Source organism: Saccoglossus kowalevskii, chromosome 10, assembly GCF_978046115.1.
Source record: "Saccoglossus kowalevskii chromosome 10, keSacKowa6.1, whole genome shotgun sequence".
Classification (NCBI taxonomy): domain Eukaryota; kingdom Metazoa; phylum Hemichordata; class Enteropneusta; family Harrimaniidae; genus Saccoglossus; species Saccoglossus kowalevskii.
In genome coordinates, this window is record NC_140650.1 from 11,015,768 (window position 1) to 11,036,401 (window position 20,634).

Consider the following 20,634-nt stretch of genomic DNA (forward strand, 5'->3'; position numbering starts at 1 on the left):
GGTCTGATTATGCAAGCATGTACCAATGTCCTGTGCAAAGTCTTGTACATTTAATGGGTCTGATTATGCAAGCATGTACCAATGTCCTGTACAAAGTCTTGTACGTTTAATGGGTCTGATTATGCAAGCATGTATCAGTATCCAGTGCAAAGTCTTGTACGTTAATGGGTCTGATTATGCAAGCATGTATCAGTATCCAGCGCAAAGTCTTGTACATTAATGGGTCTGATTATGCAAGCATGTATCAATGTCCTGTGCAAAGTCTTGTACATTTAATGGGTCTGATTATGCAAGCATGTACCAATGTCCTGTGCAAAGTCTTGTATGTTTAATGGGTCTGATTATGCAAGCATGTACCAATGTCCTGTGCAAATATTGTACGTTTAATGGGTCTGATTATGCAAGCATGTACCAATGTCCTGTGCAAAGTCTTGTACGTTTAATGGGTCTGATTATGCAAGCATGTATCAATGTTCTGTGCAAAGTCTTGTGCATTAATGGGTCTGATTATGCAAGCATGTATCAATGTCCTGTGCAAAGTCTTGTACATTAATGGGTCTGAATATGCAAGCATGTACCAATGTCCTGTGCAAAGTCTTGTCTGTTTAATGGATCTGATTATGCAAGCATGTACCAATGTCCTGTGCAAAGTCTTGTACATTAATGGGTCTGATTATGCAAGCATGTATCAGTATCCAGTGCAAAGTCTTGTACATTAATGGGTCTGATTATACAAGCATGTATCAGTATCCAGTGCAAAGTCTTGTACATTAACGGGTATGATTATGCAAGCATGTACCAATGTCCTGTGCAAAGTTTTGTACATTAATCAGTCTGATTATGCAAGCATGTATCAATGTCCAGTGCAAAGTTTTGTACATTAATCGGTCTGATTATGCAAGCATATACCAATGTCTTGTGTAAAGTCTTGTACATTAATGGGTCTGATTATGCAAGCATGTATCAATGTCCAGTGCAAAGTTTTGTACATTAATCGGTCTGATTATGCAAGCATATACCAATGTCTTGTGTAAAGTCTTGTACATTAATGGGTCTGATTATGCAAGCATGTATCAATGTCCAGTGCAAAGTTTTGTACATTAATCGGTCTGATTATGCAAGCATGTACCAATGTCCTGTGCAAAGTTTTGTACAGGACTCGAAGGTGACGGGAGAGGGGGGCGTGGCCCGGTTTTGGAATATCATTGACTGTTTACCCAATTTATATATCCTTTTCACTTGATTTTTTTCCATAATGTTGTTTATCAATAAATTTTGCACACAAAAAAGTCAATTGGCCCAATTCAGTTACACTTTAATGGGTCTGATTATGCAAGCATGTATCAATGTCCTGTGCAAAGTCTTGTACATTAATAGGTCTTATTATGCAAGCATGTACCAATGTCCTGTGCAAAGTCTTGTCTGTTTAATGGGTCTGATTATGCAAGCATGTATCAATGTCCTGTGCAAAGTCTTGTACATTAATGGGTCTGATTATGCAAGCATGTACCAATGTCCTGTGCAAAGTCTTGTACGTTTAATGGGTCTGATTATGCAAGCATGTATCAATGTCCTGTGCAAAGTCTTGTACGTTTAATGGATCTGATTATGCAAGCATGTACCAATGTCCTGTGCAAAGTCTTGTATGTTTAATGGGTCTGATTATGCAAGCATGTATCAATGTCCTGTGCAAAGTCTTGTAAATTAATGGGTCTGATTATGCAAGCATGTATCAATGTCCTATGCAAAGTCTTGTACATTAATGGGTCTGATTATGCAAGCATGTACAGTAAAACCTGTCAAAACCGACCCCTGGATAAACCGACCTACTGTCAGAACCGACCGATTTATGTAGTCCCGAAATTTCTCCATAGACGCCTATGTTAAAACAACCTGTGAAATCCGACCACTGTCTACTCCGAACACCGACCGCATTGATCGGCCCCAAGTCCAATATTCACACTGAATACATCGACCATCCGACCAGTTGCACCACGTCCGCTGTCTAGTAATCCGGTCTGCCCGACCTAAAAAGTGTGCATTGTGTTGAATTTACCGTGAACGTCACAGAAACAATATCAAATCTCACACTACAAGTAACGTCCCGTGTAAAACAATAGCAACTGATTAAGTTTTTCACACCACACGCCATCGCATCGCGTGATGTCTGGACAGTGTAATGACCCCGGATATAAACAAATGATCGGGGTCATCAACTTCAATTGCGGTGAAGCACACTGCATTATCACTTCTTCAACGATCAAAACATTGAGTTTTCTTCTTTCCATAACGATTCTGATCGACAATTTTGTGCTTTCGAATGTTTCCGTAAACCTTATTTAGCATGTTGCAGAGCCGCAAACACAGTGTAGCGTTGTAGAATACCTCCACTTTGATGAACGTATACTGACTGAAGCAATGTATGACGGCGAGTGGGAGCAACAGATTGTTGAGAATTTTATTGCAGACAAAGAAAACCATGAATCTACAGACAACGATAGTCAAATTATTGACCCCCACGATGACCGTGACTTGACGCATGGCGATGTGCTAGACATGTTAACAAGATTACAAAACTTCGCAATAAACAAAGACTCCAGCTACTTGACAGATATCCAAAATTTCATAATTCGAACGAACAAAATCGTTGAAAAAAGATGTTCTTTAAAGCGGTGAAAACTTGATGATTTTTTTACATCGTAATTTGATTCATTGACTTAACAGCAAAATCAACTGTCTGCATAAATTATAATAATTACATGTAGCTCACGTGAACTTACGTTGTGATGTCATTCAAAATGGACGCCTTCAGTTACGATACGCGATACTTACCCGGTCTGTTCCAACAGTTATTTTAATGTTTATTGATTTCATGTACATACCATAATATTCTTGTCTTGTTTGGTAAATTATTTTATTGAAACAATACAATAAATGTAAATACATGTATAATCACCGGAGGCAAACTCTGGTGTCTTTCATTTGTCCCGTGTTTACAGCACATGTAATTGTTGTTTCAATCGAAGTTATGCCCACCCTGAATAAACCGACTCCCTCTGAAAACCGACCATAGATCCCAGTCCCAGTCCCAGTCATGGTCGGTTTTGACAGGTTTTACTGTATCAGTATCCAGTGCAAAGTCTTGTACATTAATGGGTCTGATTATGCAAGCAGGTATCAATGTCTTGTGCAAAGTTTTGTACATTAATGGGTCTGATTATGCAAGCATGTATCAATGTCCTGTGCAAAGTCTGGGACATTAATGGGTCTGATTATGCAAGCATGTACCAATGTCCTGTGCAAAGTTTTGTACATTAATGGGTCTGATTATGCAAGCATGTAACAATGTCCTGTGCAAAGTTTTGTATATTAATGGGTCTGATTATGCAAGCATGTACCAATGTCCTGTGCAAAGTTTTGTACATATAATGGGTCTGATTATGCAAGCATGTATCAATGTCCTATGCAAAGTCTTGTACATTAATGGGTCTGATTATGCAAGCATGTAACAGTATCCAGTGTAAAGTCTTGTACAATAATGGGTCTGATTATGCAAGCATGTACCAATGTCCTGTGCAAAGTCTTGTACGTTGAATGGGTCTGATTATGCAAGTATGTATCAATGTCCTTTGCAACGTCTTGTACATTAATGGGTCTGATTATGCAAGCATGTATCAATATCCTGTGCAAAGTCTTGTGCATTAATGGGTCTGATTATGCAAGCATGTATCAATGTCCTGTGCAAAGTCTGGTACATTAATGGGTCTGAATATGCAAGCATGTACCAATGTCCTGTGCAAAGTCTTGTCTGTTTAATGGATCTGATTATGCAAGCATGTACCAATGTCCTGTGCAAAGTCTTGTACATTAATGGGTCTGATTATGCAAGCATGTACCAATGTCCTGTGCAAAGTCTTGTACATTAATGGGTCTGATAATGCAAGCATGTATCAGTATCCAGTGCAAAGTCTTGTACATTAATGGGTCTGATTATACAAGCATGTATCAATGTCCAGTGCAAAGTCTTGTACATTAACAGGTATGATTATGCAAGCATGTACCAATGATCTGTGCAAAGTCTTGTACGTTTAATGGGTCTGATTATGCAAGCATGTATCAATGTCCTGTGCAAAGTCTTGTACATTAATTGGTCTGATTATGCAAGCATGTATCAATGTCCTGTGCAAAGTCTGGTACGTTTAATGGGTCTGATTATGCAAGCATGTACCAATGTCCTGTGCAAAGTTTTGTACATTAATGGGTCTGATTATGCAAGCATGTACCAATGTCCTGTGCAAAGTTTTGTACATTAATGGGTCTGATTATGCAAGCATGTACCAATGTCCTGTGCAAAGTCTTGTACATTAATCGGTCTGATTATGCAAGCATGTACCAATGTCCTGTGCAAAGTTTTGTACATTAATGGGTCTGATTATGCAAGCATATACCAATGTCCTGTGCAAAGTCTTGTACATTAATGGGTCTGATTATGCAAGCATATACCAATGTCTTGTGTAAAGTCTTGTACATTAGTGGGTCTGATTATGCAAGCATGTATCAATGTCCTGTGCAAAGTTTTGTACATTAATCGGTCTGATTATGCAAGCATGTACCAATGTCCTGTGCAAAGTTTTGTACATTAATCGGTCTGATTATGCAAGCATGTACCAATGTCCTGTGTAAAGTTTTGTACGTTTAATGGGTCTGATTATGCAAGCATGTATCAATGTCTTGTGCAAAGTCTTGTACATTAATGGGTCTGATTATGCAAGCATGTACCAATGTCCTGTGCAAAGTCTTGTACATTAATGGGTCTGATTATGCAAGCAGGTATCAATGTCTTGTGCAAAGTTTTGTACATTAATGGGTCTGATTATGCAAGCATGTATCAATGTCCTGTGCAAAGTCTGGGACATTAATGGGTCTGATTATGCAAGCATGTACCAATGTCCTGTGCAAAGTTTTGTACATTAATGGGTCTGATTATGCAAGCATGTAACAATGTCCTGTGCAAAGTTTTGTATATTAATGGGTCTGATTATGCAAGCATGTACCAATGTCCTGTGCAAAGTTTTGTACATATAATGGGTCTGATTATGCAAGCATGTATCAATGTCCTATGCAAAGTCTTGTACATTAATGGGTCTGATTATGCAAGCATGTAACAGTATCCAGTGTAAAGTCTTGTACAATAATGGGTCTGATTATGCAAGCTTGTACCAATGTCCTGTGCAAAGTCTTGTACGTTTAATGGGTCTGATTATGCAAGTATGTATCAATGTCCTTTGCAACGTCTTGTACATTAATGGGTCTGATTATGCAAGCATGTATCAATATCCTGTGCAAAGTCTTGTGCATTAATGGGTCTGATTATGCAAGCATGTATCAATGTCCTGTGCAAAGTCTGGTACATTAATGGGTCTGAATATGCAAGCATGTACCAATGTCCTGTGCAAAGTCTTGTCTGTTTAATGGATCTGATTATGCAAGCATGTACCAATGTCCTGTGCAAAGTCTTGTACATTAATGGGTCTGATTATGCAAGCATGTACCAATGTCCTGTGCAAAGTCTTGTACATTAATGGGTCTGATAATGCAAGCATGTATCAGTATCCAGTGCAAAGTCTTGTACATTAATGGGTCTGATTATACAAGCATGTATCAGTATCCAGTGCAAAGTCTTGTACATTAACGGGTATGATTATGCAAGCATGTACCAATGATCTGTGCAAAGTCTTGTACGTTTAATGGGTCTGATTATGCAAGCATGTATCAATGTCCTGTGCAAAGTCTTGTACATTAATTGGTCTGATTATGCAAGCATGTATCAATGTCCTGTGCAAAGTCTGGTACGTTTAATGGGTCTGATTATGCAAGCATGTACCAATGTCCTGTGCAAAGTTTTGTACATTAATGGGTCTGATTATGCAAGCATGTACCAATGTCCTGTGCAAAGTCTTGTACATTAATCGGTCTGATTATGCAAGCATGTACCAATGTCCTGTGCAAAGTTTTGTACATTAATGGGTCTGATTATGCAAGCATATACCAATGTCCTGTGCAAAGTCTTGTACATTAATGGGTCTGATTATGCAAGCATATACCAATGTCTTGTGTAAAGTCTTGTACATTAGTGGGTCTGATTATGCAAGCATGTATCAATGTCCTGTGCAAAGTTTTGTACATTAATCGGTCTGATTATGCAAGCATGTACCAATGTCCTGTGCAAAGTTTTGTACATTAATCGGTCTGATTATGCAAGCATGTACCAATGTCCTGTGTAAAGTTTTGTACGTTTAATGGGTCTGATTATGCAAGCATGTATCAATGTCTTGTGCAAAGTCTTGTACATTAATGGGTCTGATTATGCAAGCATGTACCAATGTCCTGTGCAAAGTCTTGTACATTAATGGGTCTGATTATGCAAGCATGTATCAATGTCTTGTGCAAAGTTTTGTACATTAATGGGTCTGATTATGCAAGCATGTATCAATGTTCTGTGCAAAGTCTTGTACATTAACGGGTCTGATTATGCAAGCATGTACCAATGTCCTGTGCAAAGTTTTGTACATTAATCGGTCTGATTATGCAAGCATGTACCAATGTCCTGTGCAAAGTCTTGTACGTTTAATGGTTCTGATTATGCAAGCATGTACCAATGTCCCGTGCAAAGTCTTGTATGTTTAATGGGTCTGATTATGCAAGCATGTACCAATGTCCTGTGCGAAGTTTTGTACATTAATGGGTCTGGTTATGCAAGCATGTACCAATGTCTTGTGCAAAGTATTGTACATTAACGGGTCTAATTATGCAAGCATGTACCAATGTCCTGTGCAAAGTCTGGTACATTAATGGGTCTAATTATGCAAGCATGTACCAATGTCCTGTGCAAAGTCTTGTACGTTTAATGGGTGCAAGCATGTATCACTGTCCTGTGCAAAGTCTTGTACATTAATGGGTCTGATTATGCAAGCATGTATCAATGTCCTGTGCAAAGTCTGGTACATTAATGGGTCTGATTATGCAAGCATGTACCAATGTCCTGTGCAAAGTCTTGTACATTAATGGGTCTGATTATGCAAGCATATACCAATGTCTTGTGCAAAGTCTTGTACATTAATGGGTCTGATTATGCAAGCATATACCAATGTCTTGTGTAAAGTCTTGTACATTAATGGGTCTGATTATGCAAGCATGTACCAATGTCCTGTGCAAAGTTGTGTACATTAATGGGTCTGATTATGCAAGCATGTACCAATGTCCTGTGCAAAGTCTTGTACGTTTAATAGGTCTGAATATGCAAGCATGTATCAATGTTCTGTGCAAAGTTTTGTACATTAATGGGTCTGATTATGCAAGCATATACCAATGTCTTGTGTAAAGTCTTGTATGTTAATGGGTCTGATTATGCAAGCATGTATCAATGTCCTGTGCAAAGTCTTGTACATTAATGGGTCTGATTATGCAAGCATGTATCAATGTCGTGTGCAAAGTCTGGTACATTAATGGGTCTGATTATGTAAGCATGTATCAGTATCCAGTGCAAAGTCTTGTACATTGATTATGCAAGCATATGCCAATGTGTTGTGTAAAGTCTTGTACATTAATGGGTCTGATTATGTAAGCATGTACCAATGTCCTGTGTAAAGTCTTGTACATTAATGGGTCTGATTATGCAAGCATATACCAATGTCCTGTGCAAAGTCTTGTACATTAATGGGTCTGATTATGCAAGCATATACCAATGTCTTGTGTAAAGTCTTGTACATTAATGGGTCTGATTATGCAAGCCTGTTGCAATGTCCTGTGCAAAGTCTTGTACGTTTATTGGGTCTGATTATGCAAGCATGTACCAATGTCCTGTGCAAAGTCTGGGACATTAATGGGTCTGATTATGCAAGCATGTACCAATGTCCTGTGCAAAGTTGTGTACATTAATGGGTCTGATTATGCAAGCATATACCAATGTCCTGTGCAAAGTCTTGTATATTAATGGGTCTGATTATGCAAGCATAAACCAATGTCTTGTGCAAAGTCTTGTACATTAATGGGTCTGGTTATGCAAGCATATACCAATCTTCATGCAGTTGGTCCTCCTTTTTACTTTGTCTTGTCAATGAGCTTGAATTTAAGAAATAATGCTTTTCAAAAATCTCAATTTTTATTCTTGGCATGCAAGTCGACACCAATAACCAAGGTATATTTAGTTGAGGAGTATATCAGAGTAAATATTTATTGTAAATAAAATTGAAGCTTAATGTGGTATTACATATCTATAATCCTAACCATTATACCAGTTTGTGTTAGTTAGTAACCACCACTATGCCTAGTTATGATAGTTTGTGGCAGTTACCAGCATGCTTGTTTGTGGTAGTTTTAATCACTATTGGTGTATGTGGTAGTTGTATTAATCAGCATCTCTGTTTGTATAACTGGCGTGCATGTGTGTACTAGTTACTAGTAGTAACTGTGTAGTAATAACTAGCATATCTATGTGTGGTAGTTGGAATAATTAATTGTTTACTTGCATATCTGTTTTATATCTGGTAATTATAATCAACATACTTGGTGGTATGTAGTTCTCACCATATGTGTGGTAGTCAGTAATCACCACTCTGCTTTTTTTGTGGTAGTCATACCCATCATACATGTTACCTGTGTGTGCTAGTGATAACCACATTACATATGTGCGGTGGTTAGTGGCCACCACACGTTTTGATGGTAGTTATTTAACACCACGCTTGTTTGTGTTGATTATAAGTATCAGCATACTCATTTGGGATAGGTAGTTACCATCATATTGGTTTGTGGTAGTTATAAGTGTGCCTTGTGCGCCCCCTCTTATTCCACCACTGTATAAACCCGTACATTACAATGCTGGACAAAGTCAGCAGAGCTTATCAAATGAATGATTGTCCGCCGACGTATATATACAGTACATGTGGACCTCTCTCAGATTTGTTCATTTCGTGATGATATCTTAATTCTCTAATTTCGATAAATATTTTGGGTAAAAGTGATATTTTCGACTTCTTGTTGAAAACCACAAGTCCGATTGCTTTTATATTATACATATAGGCACTACAGGTGGACCTCTCTCAGATTTGTTTATTTCATGATATCATAAATTCTCTAATTTTGTTTGATGGCTTCGATATTATACATATAGGTACCTCATGTGAAACGATCTAAGATTTGTTCATTTCGTGATGGTATCTTCAATTCTCTAATTAAAATGTGCATTGCTAACAGCGGAGCTATCTCAGCCGAGAAACTGCTTGATGTATTACAGTTCTGTGAATACAACTCTTCCCCCCTAGCATTTGAAATAGTGAAAGCTTATCACAAAACTCCTCACAAAGTATTGTAAACACATTGCTATTTTTTCAATCATTATTTAAACCAATGGTGTTGTTTACTGTACTTTGCTGGTGCATGATGGTCTATGTAAATTTTAATTAGTTTCGTCAAATACAGCTGTATCTTACAAATCTTTGTTGTATTTCCTCTGTTATTGAACTGATTTGTACCCCTGAGGCTATGTTATATTTACACAGGATGTGTTCTCACATGCACTAGAGTGGAATTTCTTGGCGTACATCGTGCGTAGTCTGTGACCATCCTCTAGTGTACATAACCACTCATTAGTGCGTCTCACACGAGCATTCTGGTCTAAGATCGCTGATTGGTCCATCGGATGCATCCATTCTCCGTCCCAGATTCCCTTGCGCGCTTTCAATAAAGTACGTGTAAAAGAACCATCTAATAATACTATATGCTAAAAAATCAATGTTATTTTGAGTTTTCAGTATTTCGATACATTGGCCGCTGATAACTTGCCACCTGTGTGATATTTGGAGTCAAATATACAATACCAGAGGTACATTACTTGGGGTTTGCAACGCGCATAGTACTGTATGGTGACATCAAGCCAAGATCCTATTCAAGTCTCATCTCGTAGATAGCGAGACTGATGCTCCGATCTTCTGACATGACATAGGCGGTTTGTAAAAAAAACAATAAAACATGTATTACTACATTCATAGTGAAAAAATGTAATACATCGAAAATGTACAGAAAATATAGTTATCGTAATCCGTCATATCGTGAGCAGCTATTTTGATCCACCTGGACATCCCAGTATCCTAGTTACCTCGGGCATGCGTTGGAACGCTTATTCTAGAGCGAGATTAAAACGGGATCTTGGTATCATGTCACCGTAGTTGCAAACCCCAAGTAATGCACCTCTGACAATACTTAATAAAAGTTTCTTTTCGACCTGGAAGGTGTGCTCCATTTTTTCAGTTCATGTGAGTTTAGGAAAAGCACGAATCACGTAGATACACGGAAAACAGCGAAATGAAGAAATCTTTTCTTAAAAAAAGGGGGGGCTGAAAACTCTAAGCCAGATGTTTCATCGAAAGGGGATACATTTCTTGGTATATTGACCGTGAAGGGAAAAAGGTTATTTTGGAATTTGCAGAACAAACTTGTATTTCTTATAGGTTGCCAATGCATATTGTGACATTCCAGTTGAACAACTGATTACATTTGACTGGCTGCATTGGTGTATGCGGTTGAGTACTAGCAGGATATACACATATATCGGAAAGAAGGGGTAAACAGGAAGGTTAAACTATGCAAATTGGGGTCAATCTTTAGACACTTAGAGAAGTAAGCTACGAATTAGACTTGACCTTGATTCCACTCCATTAAATAAATCTCACCCTTGAACTACAAGAGTAGTTGTTTAAATTAACTTCCAATATTTAGAAATGTAAACATTACTCGGCGAAGAAAATTAAATCTTGAACTTGCGTATGCAAGTAGGGGTGCTGTCTAATACTCAATAATTTATCACCAAAGCTCGCTAATGGCGCATGCAGAGAAACACGTGGGTGGTCGGATCAAATCACGGCAAACGGGTGAAAAACATTAAAGCTGTCACTAAAATTATCAGATAATTTACAAAAAATTGCTCAACACCTGTAGATAATGGGAAATTGTATTCATTTGGTCTGATATTAATAAGGACATTATAGAAATATAAATTAAACGTGTTGCTTCAACGCTGTGACGAGGTGGAACGGCGTTAGGTTTTCCGTGTGCTACGACGGCTTGTCGACTAAACCAGCGCATTTCAGTTTTTGTTGTCGGGGTAAACCAACAGTATACGAGACTACCTTCGTCATGCTTTTACCCAGTTTCATCTCAAGCAGTGCTGCCGAACCCGTCTAAAGTTTAGATCATTCAACCGCTTACTTGTTTCCCTCTATAGGTGTTCGATATTTTTATTTAGTCAAATTACAGTGTGAACATCGAGTTGCAATGGCATACATCTGCAATGTTGTCGACACTACACAAAGACCGTGTAATGTATATTACTTTAAACAACCGCTACATAAGACCAACATGTCGACATTGACAATAGAACTGCAGTTTAGTTAGACGTTTAATTATAATAGTATTGAAGCACGGAAAGCATCTTTATTGTCGGTTAGGTTGACATAAACATAAGTCGCAATGCGATAAATGAGGGTTAAGTGGGTGTGAAATAAGTGTAACTTGCGGTAGTAAACAACGTGCTTTCACAGTTAAGTGAGACTTGTACGATCCGTAACATTAATAACTTATTTTTAGAATGCTTTTCATATTATCTACGGTTATATATGATCTAAGATCTTCATCGGCTGTATTAGCATAAATAGTTGGGAATATATATTATATATAAATTTATGGGAAAAGTCAGTGTACATTAAAACATTGATTTTTGGTCAAATTTATACACGTTTCTTCGATTTGAGAATATATTGAATCAACTTCAATTTGTATAAAAACGGACCCTTGTTTAGTTTAGTTTAGTTAAAAATCACCTGTTGGCACGCATAATGTTCGTATACCCCGGGGTCATACTCTGGTAACAGTTGGGTGCCCAACCTTGAAAACAGGTTTCCAATTTCGCCCCTAAACGTGCTCCTTTTGTATTCCATTTAACACTCTTTTAGGTGTGTAAAATGGGGCACTTTTTACCTTCATACGCACAAAAACTGTCTTAAATTTACACTCTCCGTGAGGTTCTTGGGAGACATGTTTAGGATTAAAAAATGAGATTTACAGTTTGCGTTTTCTGGCGAAGATGTCCTGAGAAAATACTCAAAATGTTTGTCCGGAGTTTAATAATTTAAAAACGCGTCTATTCATTGCAGATTTCCCCCTAAGTATACAAATCACCCAACTTACTTCATCCAATTGCTATCTACCCCCAAATTTACACTCAAGGTTTGCCTTTTTACCAGAGTGCCCCCGGCGTACAACATAAACCCGCGAGAACCGGATAACACACATTCCGTAGTGTGTAAATTTAGGGATATCTGCTTCTTCTCAGCCGGGCCTGGTTTACGTGCAGTGAAGGCATTGACTTGTCTTATAATGCCATTGTGATAGGAGGATGATCACACGGGCAAGCATGAAATATGATTTCTGTGACAGAATGCGCTACGCTGGCGTGTACCCTCGGCACTTCCACTTTCAATTTGCACGTAACAAATACATCGCCACCCGTGAAAGATAAGGTTAATGATTTCATTGAAAAACCGTCCACTTTAGGCGCAGATAGATGACAAAATACACTATATGTAACGTCGGACAGTACCACGTTTACAATAATAACAACAGTAATGATAAGCATCGGCGACGCATTTAAAAAAAATAAAATATTGGCTTTTCTCTGTGAAATGTGTACGATGTTTTTATTTAAATTTTTTCTGCTGTTTTCCCGCTGGGATTTTTTCCGTACAATAGCCACCCCCTCTAGAAACTAACAATTTACATTCCACTCAAGTAAGATTTGTTCATTCAGTCTAGGCAGTTAGTTCGCTTAGCCTGGCGTGCCGGGGTGTTTAACAAGCCTCGAGGATAAGACCTTCGCATATCGGGTAATGGAAAACGCACCCACTACACACTGCCTCTAGCAGATCTCGGTGGCGGATATAGTATTAGTATGGAATATCATGCCTGTTCGACATGTGTCCTGAAAACGAATACAGTTTATTCTCTTTCATAATCTAAACATAGAATGCAGCAATTTGGTTAGTTTCACCAGTTACGAATCCTAATTAATGAAAAATTAAATACCATGGCGATATTGTTAATTTGCATAATGATATGTCTAGTTGCATTTAACAAATATCCAACGCTATAGATTTCAGGGTGTTTTTTCCCAAAGTATATTTTGTTTATGCCGCTAAATTTAAAGTATCGACTGGTGACTGGATTTGGCCAGGCAGTATCGTCTGCTCTTTCAAATGAATTAGAATTTGGTGAGAAACTCCCAATTTTGACAAACGTCCGTGTACGAACTCTTGTGTTATGTGTCTAAAATAGACGCTGGGAACGACGCCATTGCAAAGTCGCATGGTATGCAAAATGATATAGCCAGATAGCAGGCGAACTATTCAGCCTATTTTTAAAATTAATCATTTCCCAGGCGAACCTGTCGTTAGAAGTGCCATGACCGTTGGTTTTTAAAACGGCTTAATGGGAACTCAGTGGAACATGGAACAACTTCCGAATTCCACGTCTTCAGTCATGCACCCAGGGTAAAGCAAGTAATTGGTACCAGTCACGTGATCACGGGTTTGTTATACTGGAGTATTTTACTCACGTCGGCACACTGCTCTGACTGCGCCCGATTGTTGTTGTTTAATTGTACATTTTCAGTTGCCAATATGATTGTATTCAAGTGAGTATAATGAGAACAGCAACACATTTCAATGCAGTTTCTAGCGTTGTACACAGGTGTAGGTCTTCAATGCATTCAGTCAGCTGTGTTGGATTCCACGGCCGTTCACACTTAAGTGAGACGTATACATACATGGTACTTATTCTAAAATAATCCTAGTTCTCAAAATATCATTACAAAACTATTTTCGTAGTTTCTACGTTAACGGCAATCAATAGACTGAATTGGCTCCACTCCACATTCAAATAATTGGTCATAGTGATTTTTAATTCGCAAGTAGGCAAGTAGAAGTGTCGCGAAGCGATGAGATTTAGCAGTGGAACACTGTTGGTAGTCCATTTTCAGTGGTTTTCACTATAAGTGGTTACGATCGACCAACCGACCCAATTTAAAAATAAAACTTATCGTAACTATTACAGCCTTATTTAGATATTACACAGCAAAGAATCTAGTATTGAACAATTAATAAGAATTCATAATGGATATGAACTAGGCCGGTTGTTATACGTTCGTTAACTCTTTGGATATAAATACGGGGGATTCTTTTTTTTTGAGTACATTTCAGTTTCAGTTAGACTGTAGGTCATGACTCACAAAACGTTGATCATAAAATTCATATAATTGCTTATCTTACACAAACAAATAAACAGAATTTTGTAATTATATTGACTTGACTAGCTGATTTAATAAACGAAGTGAGAAAAGTCATGCATGTAATTATTTAACCTTTTCAACAAAAGTTCCCTGTTTTTATCACAAATTCACAATTTTGAGTAAAAACTGAAAAATCACTCAAATTCTGTCTGTTGGATCCAAAATTAGGGTTCATATTCATAAATATTGGAGAATATAAGAAACAATGTCTGGTGGTGAAAAGATTAAAATAAAAGACTAATGCCTAAAACACTGAGTGAACATTTTAGTGCTGATTTGATCATAAAATTAATTGTCAATAGTGAACCAGGAAAGCTATACATGCATGTCAAACTTAAATTGAACTTGGTTAAGAATTGTTATGCTAACTAATAATATATTTAAGTTGAATGTGATTGAATTATTAATTAATTGTTAATTGAGTTATTGTAATTACAATAACAAAGATACTAGGTGAGATCCTGGGAAATAAATTGAAATGAGTAAATAATAAATGATTTGAGAAAGTTTGAAATTTATGTTTGAAAAAATTAACTTTGCAGGAAAAATACTAAAATTTATGTGAAAACAATGCTGCTACAAAGGGACAGTTAATGCATTGGTGGTTTTAATGAGAAGTAACATTTCTGACCAAAATTGAGCAAGATCAATAATGTTGTTTCTCAATTCTTATTACATGAACTGTATTAATCTCAGGGTCCCTTACAGATTATGAAAAGCATGAATTGTACAGCGATATCTCTAAGCACAATTTGGCGGGAAAACTACTGGCAAGAATATTTGTTTTTTACTACATCACAGTTAATGCAAGTTTTTTTAATTCTCTGTGTACGTTGTGTTTTATTTTAGCCAAATTGTATATTTTGAAATAATTATACGTCAAGCTTGTCACACCAAAATTGGTTTACATTTATAGTAATTTACATCTAAATCTAAAATCAACAACGATCATCATAATAGATTTGAGATAAAATAAATTACAGTTTTGTAAAGCATAGATTTGTAAAGTAGCTTTTCAGTGTTACTTTAGTTGGCTACCATTAACACAGGCTACCATTTCTTTGAATTTATAATTTTGGTTTTGATTTTATGCCGTTGTAAAAACAGTTATGATTACTTTAGTACTTTTTTCTCATACAAAATCAATTTATTTATTTATAAAAATTAAAAACAAATTATAAATAAAAGGCAAGTATATCGAAAACAGTATACACAGATTTTCGAATATCAACGAATAAATAACACAGTTATGCGTATATTGTCGATGTGACAATGACTATGTCACTGAAGAAGGCAGAGAATTGTTATACGTGTTTAAAGCCTTTCGGTTCAAGACGAAAAGCAGCAGTAATTTTATTTTATTTTCAATTGCAATATTTAATATTTTAGCAAGTATAGTGATATGACCAATCATATACATCTTTATACCACTCTTTGTAACGTGGACCGTGATTATAGGTTTATTCCTGTTATATACCCGCTCATTACCATGCTTTCTTTTTCACGCAACCTGCATTTTCTCCCCAGAATCGGGTTGTTTCTTCTTTAGAAACTGGCAGCGTTTACACGTTAACTCGAATCCAGAACGATGTCGTTTCCTTTTATGAATGTCAATTTCCTTCTCACTTTCAAATGATACTGATAATGCAACAAATGTCACGTGACGATACATACGGGTATCATGTGTGCCGTCTACAATCTGGTATTAGTTGTCTGTTCAGTGTCGAGACATTTTTGAAGATTGAAGTATTTTATTATTCTGTTTTGCATTATTGTTATTTCATTTTGCGAGTGCCGTATATTTGAGGAAACGTGTAGGCGTTTCTTGAATAAATAAAAAGTATAACACTACAGTTTGTTCCAATGGAAAATTCAATTTATCCGTTTATTTTGATTAGAAAATACTCAAATACCAGTATGATTTCGTCTTTATGTGTTATTCGCACTTTAATCTAAGCTTGTTTGTTTTGGTTTCCGATCGATGATTAGAATTATATAGTTTAGTCTGATACATTAAAACCCAGATTTGTGCTGTAGTTTTCGAAGTTTTTAAAATAACCTACTTGTAAATCTATTAACAAGCATCGAGGGTATATGGTATATGCGTCATAGTGACCATCATACGTCATAGTACCCATACACATCATAGTACCCATAAACGTCATAGTACCCATATACGTCACAGTACCCATATACGTCATAGTACCCATATACAGAAACGGACTCCAGATAATTAATAAGTTTTAAACGATTTTACGTTTTCGCGGAAATTCATTTTGGAGCGGTTAATTTATTTGTTCATTCATCGATTTAGTTGTTATTCATTAACTTATAAGCAATGTTTCATTTCAATCGGACGCCATTTTTAATTAGATATTTTTGGTAGTCAATTATTTTAGTCGATAATATTGACGGCACATTATTGCTGATCGTATAGCATAGCGAAATCGTAGCAAAACTACGATGTATCTGGCATTCTGATTGGCGGAGAAATGACGCACGTTGTAAGCACCTGAGTAGCGAATGTACCGCATGAATGTGTAAGGCATATTCTGTCGGTCCTATACGAAATTAGTCGGTCTCTCATTGACGGCCCGTGCCTACGTTGATTTCAGACATTTACCCGGTACCGAGTTGTACAACTTCCCACTTTACCTTGTATCCTGGTACCGAGTTGTACTGCTTCCCACTTTACCCTGCATCCTGGTACCGAGTTGTACTGCTTCCCACTTTACCTTGCATCCTGGTAACGAGTTGTACTGCTTCCCACTTTACCTTGTATCCTGGTACAGAGTTGTACTGCTTCCCACTTTACCCTGCACCCTGGTACCGAGTTGTACTGCTTTCCACTTTACCTTGTATCCTGGTACAGAGTTGTATTGCTTCCCTGGTACCGAGTTGTACTGCTTCCCACTTTACCCTGCATCCTGGTACCGAGTTGTACTGCTTCCCACTTTACCCTGCATCCTGGTACCGAGTTGTACTGCTTCCCACTTTACCCTGCATCCTGGTACCGAGTTGTACTGCTTCCCACTTTACCTTGTATCCTGGTACAGAGTTGTACTGCTTCCCACTTTACCTTGTATCCTGGTACAGAGTTGTACTGCTTCCCACTTTACCTTGTATCCTGGTAACGAGTTGTACTGCTTCCCACTTTACCTTGTATCCTGGTACAGAGTTGTACTGCTTCCCACTTTACCCTGCACCCTGGTACCGAGTTGTACTGCTTTCCACTTTACCTTGTATCCTGGTACAGAGTTGTATTGCTTCCCTGGTACCGAGTTGTACTGCTTCCCACTTTACCCTGCATCCTGGTACCGAGTTGTACTGCTTCCCACTTTACCCTGCATCCTGGTACCGAGTTGTACTGCTTCCCACTTTACCTTGTATCCTGGTACAGAGTTGTACTGCTTCCCACTTTACCTTGTATCCTGATACAGAGTTGTATTGCTTCCCACTTTACCCTGCATCCTGGTACCGAGTTGTACTGCTTCTCACTTTACCTTGTATCCTGGTACAGAGTTGTACTGCTTCCCACTTTACCTTGTATCATGGTACCGAGTTGTACTGCTTCTCACTTTACCTTGTATCCTGGTACAGAGTTGTACTGCTTCCCACTTTACCCTGCATCTTGGTACCGAGTTGTACTGCTTCCCACATTACCTTGCATCCTGGTACAGAGTTGTACTGCTTCCCACTTTACCTTGTATCCTGGTACAGAGTTGTACTCCTTCCCACTTTACCTTGCATCCTGGTACCGAGTTGTATTGCTTCCCACTTTACCTTGCATCCTGGTACCGAGTTGTACTGCTTCCCACTTTACCTTGTATCCTGGTACCGACTTGTAATGCTTCCCACTTTACCCTGTATCCTGGTACCGACTTGTAATGCTTCCCACTTTACCCTGTATCCTGGTACCGACTTGTAATGCTTCCCACTTTACCCTGCATCCTGGTACCGAGTTGTACTGCTTCCCACTTTACCTTGCATCCTGGTACCGAGTTGTACTGCTTCCCACTTTACCTTGCATCCTGGTACAGAGTTGTACTACTTCCCACTTTACCTTGTATTCTGGTACAGAGTTGTACTGCTTCTCACTTTACCCTGCATCCTGGTACCGAGTTGTACTGCTTCCCACTTTACCTTGTATTCTGGTACAGAGTTGTACTGCTTCTCACTTTACCCTGCATCCTGGTACCGAGTTGTACTGCTTCCCACTTTACCCTGCATCCTAGTAGAGTTGTACTGCTTCCCACTTTACCTTGCATCCTGGTACCGAGTTGTACAGCTTCCCACTTCACCTTGTATCCTGGTACTGAGTTGTACTGCTTCCCACTTTACCTTGTATCCTGGTACCGAGTTGTACTGCTTCCCACTTTACCTTGTATCCTGGTACCGAGTTGTACTGCTTCCCACTTTACCTTTCATCCTGGTACCGAGTTGTACTGCTTCGCACTTTACCCTGCATCCTGGTACAGAGTTGTACTGCTTCCCACTCTACCTTGTATCCTGATACAGAGTTGTATTGCTTCCCACTTTACCCTGCATCCTGGTACCGAGTTGTACTGCTTCCCACTTTACCTTGCATCCTGATACAGAGTTGTACTGCTTCCCACTTTACCTTGTATCCTGGTACAGAGTTGTACTGCTTCCCACTTTACCTTGTATCCTGGTACAGAGTTGTACTGCTTCCCACTTTACCTTGCATCCTGGTACCGAGTTGTACAACTTCCCACTTTACCTTGCATCCTGGTACCGAGTTGTACAGCTTCCCACTTTACCTTGCATACTGGTACCGCGTTGTACTGCTTCCCACTTTACCTTGCATCCTGGTACTGAGTTGTACTGCTTCCCACTTTACCTTGTATCCTGGTACCGAGTTGTACTGCTTCCCACTTTACCCTGCATCCTGGTACCGAGTTGTACTACTTCCCACTTTACCTTGTATCCTGGTACAGAGTTGTACTGCTTCTCACTTTACCTTGCATCCTGGTACCGAGTTGTACTGCTTCCCACTTCACCCTGCATCCTGGTACCGAGTTGTACTGCTGCCCACTTTACCCTGCATCCTGGTACCGAGTTGTACTGCTTCCCACTTTACCCTGCATCCTAGTAGAGTTGTACTGCTTCCCACTTTACCTTGCATCCTGGTACCGGGTTGTACAGCTTCCCACTTCACCCTGCATCCTGGTACTGCGTTGTACTGCTTCCCACTTTACCCTGTATCCTGGTACCGAGTTGTACTGCTTCCCACTTTACCTTGTATCCTGGTACCGAGTTGTACTGCTTCCCACTTTACCTTTCATCCTGGTACCGAGTTGTACTGCTTCGCACTTTACCCTGCATCCTGGTACAGAGTTGTACTCCTTCCCACTCTACTGTGCATCCTGGTACCGAGTTGTACTGCTTCCCACTTTACCCTGCATCCTGGTACCGAGTTGTACTGCTTCCCACTTTACCCTGCATCCTGGTACCGAGTTGTACTGCTTCCCACTTTGCCCTGCATCCTGGTACCGAGTTGTACTGCTTCCCACTTCACCCTGCATCATGGTACTAAGTTGTACTGCATCCCACTTTACCTTGTGTCCTGGTACCGAGTTGTACAACTTCCCACTTTACCCTGTATCCTGGTACCGACTTGTAATGCTTCCCACTTTACCCTGCATCATGGTACCGAGTTGTACTGCTTCCCACTTTACCTTGTATCCTGGTACAGAGTTGTACTGCTTCCCACTTTACCTTGTATCCTGGTACCGAGTTGTATTGCTTCCCACTTTACCTTGCATCCTGGTACCGAGTTGTATTGCTTCCCACTTTACCTTGCATCCTGGTACCGAGTTGTACTGCTTCCCACTTTACCCTGTATCCTGGTACCGACTTGTAATGCTTCCCACTTTACCCTGCATCATGGTACCGAGTTGTACTGCTTCCCACTTTACCTTGTATCCTGGTACAGAGTTGTACTGCTTCCCACTTTACCTTGTATCCTGGTACCGAGTTGTATTGCTTCCCACTTTACCTTGCATCCTGGTACCGAGTTGTATTGCTTCCCACTTTACCTTGCATCCTGGTACCGAGTTGTACTGCTTCCCACTTTACCTTGCATCCTGGTACCGAGTTGTATTGCTTCTCACTTTACCCTGCATCCTGGTACCGAGTTGTACTGCTTCCCACTTTACCTTGTATCCTGGTACAGAATTGTACTGCTTCCCACTTTACCTTGCATCCTGGTACCGAGT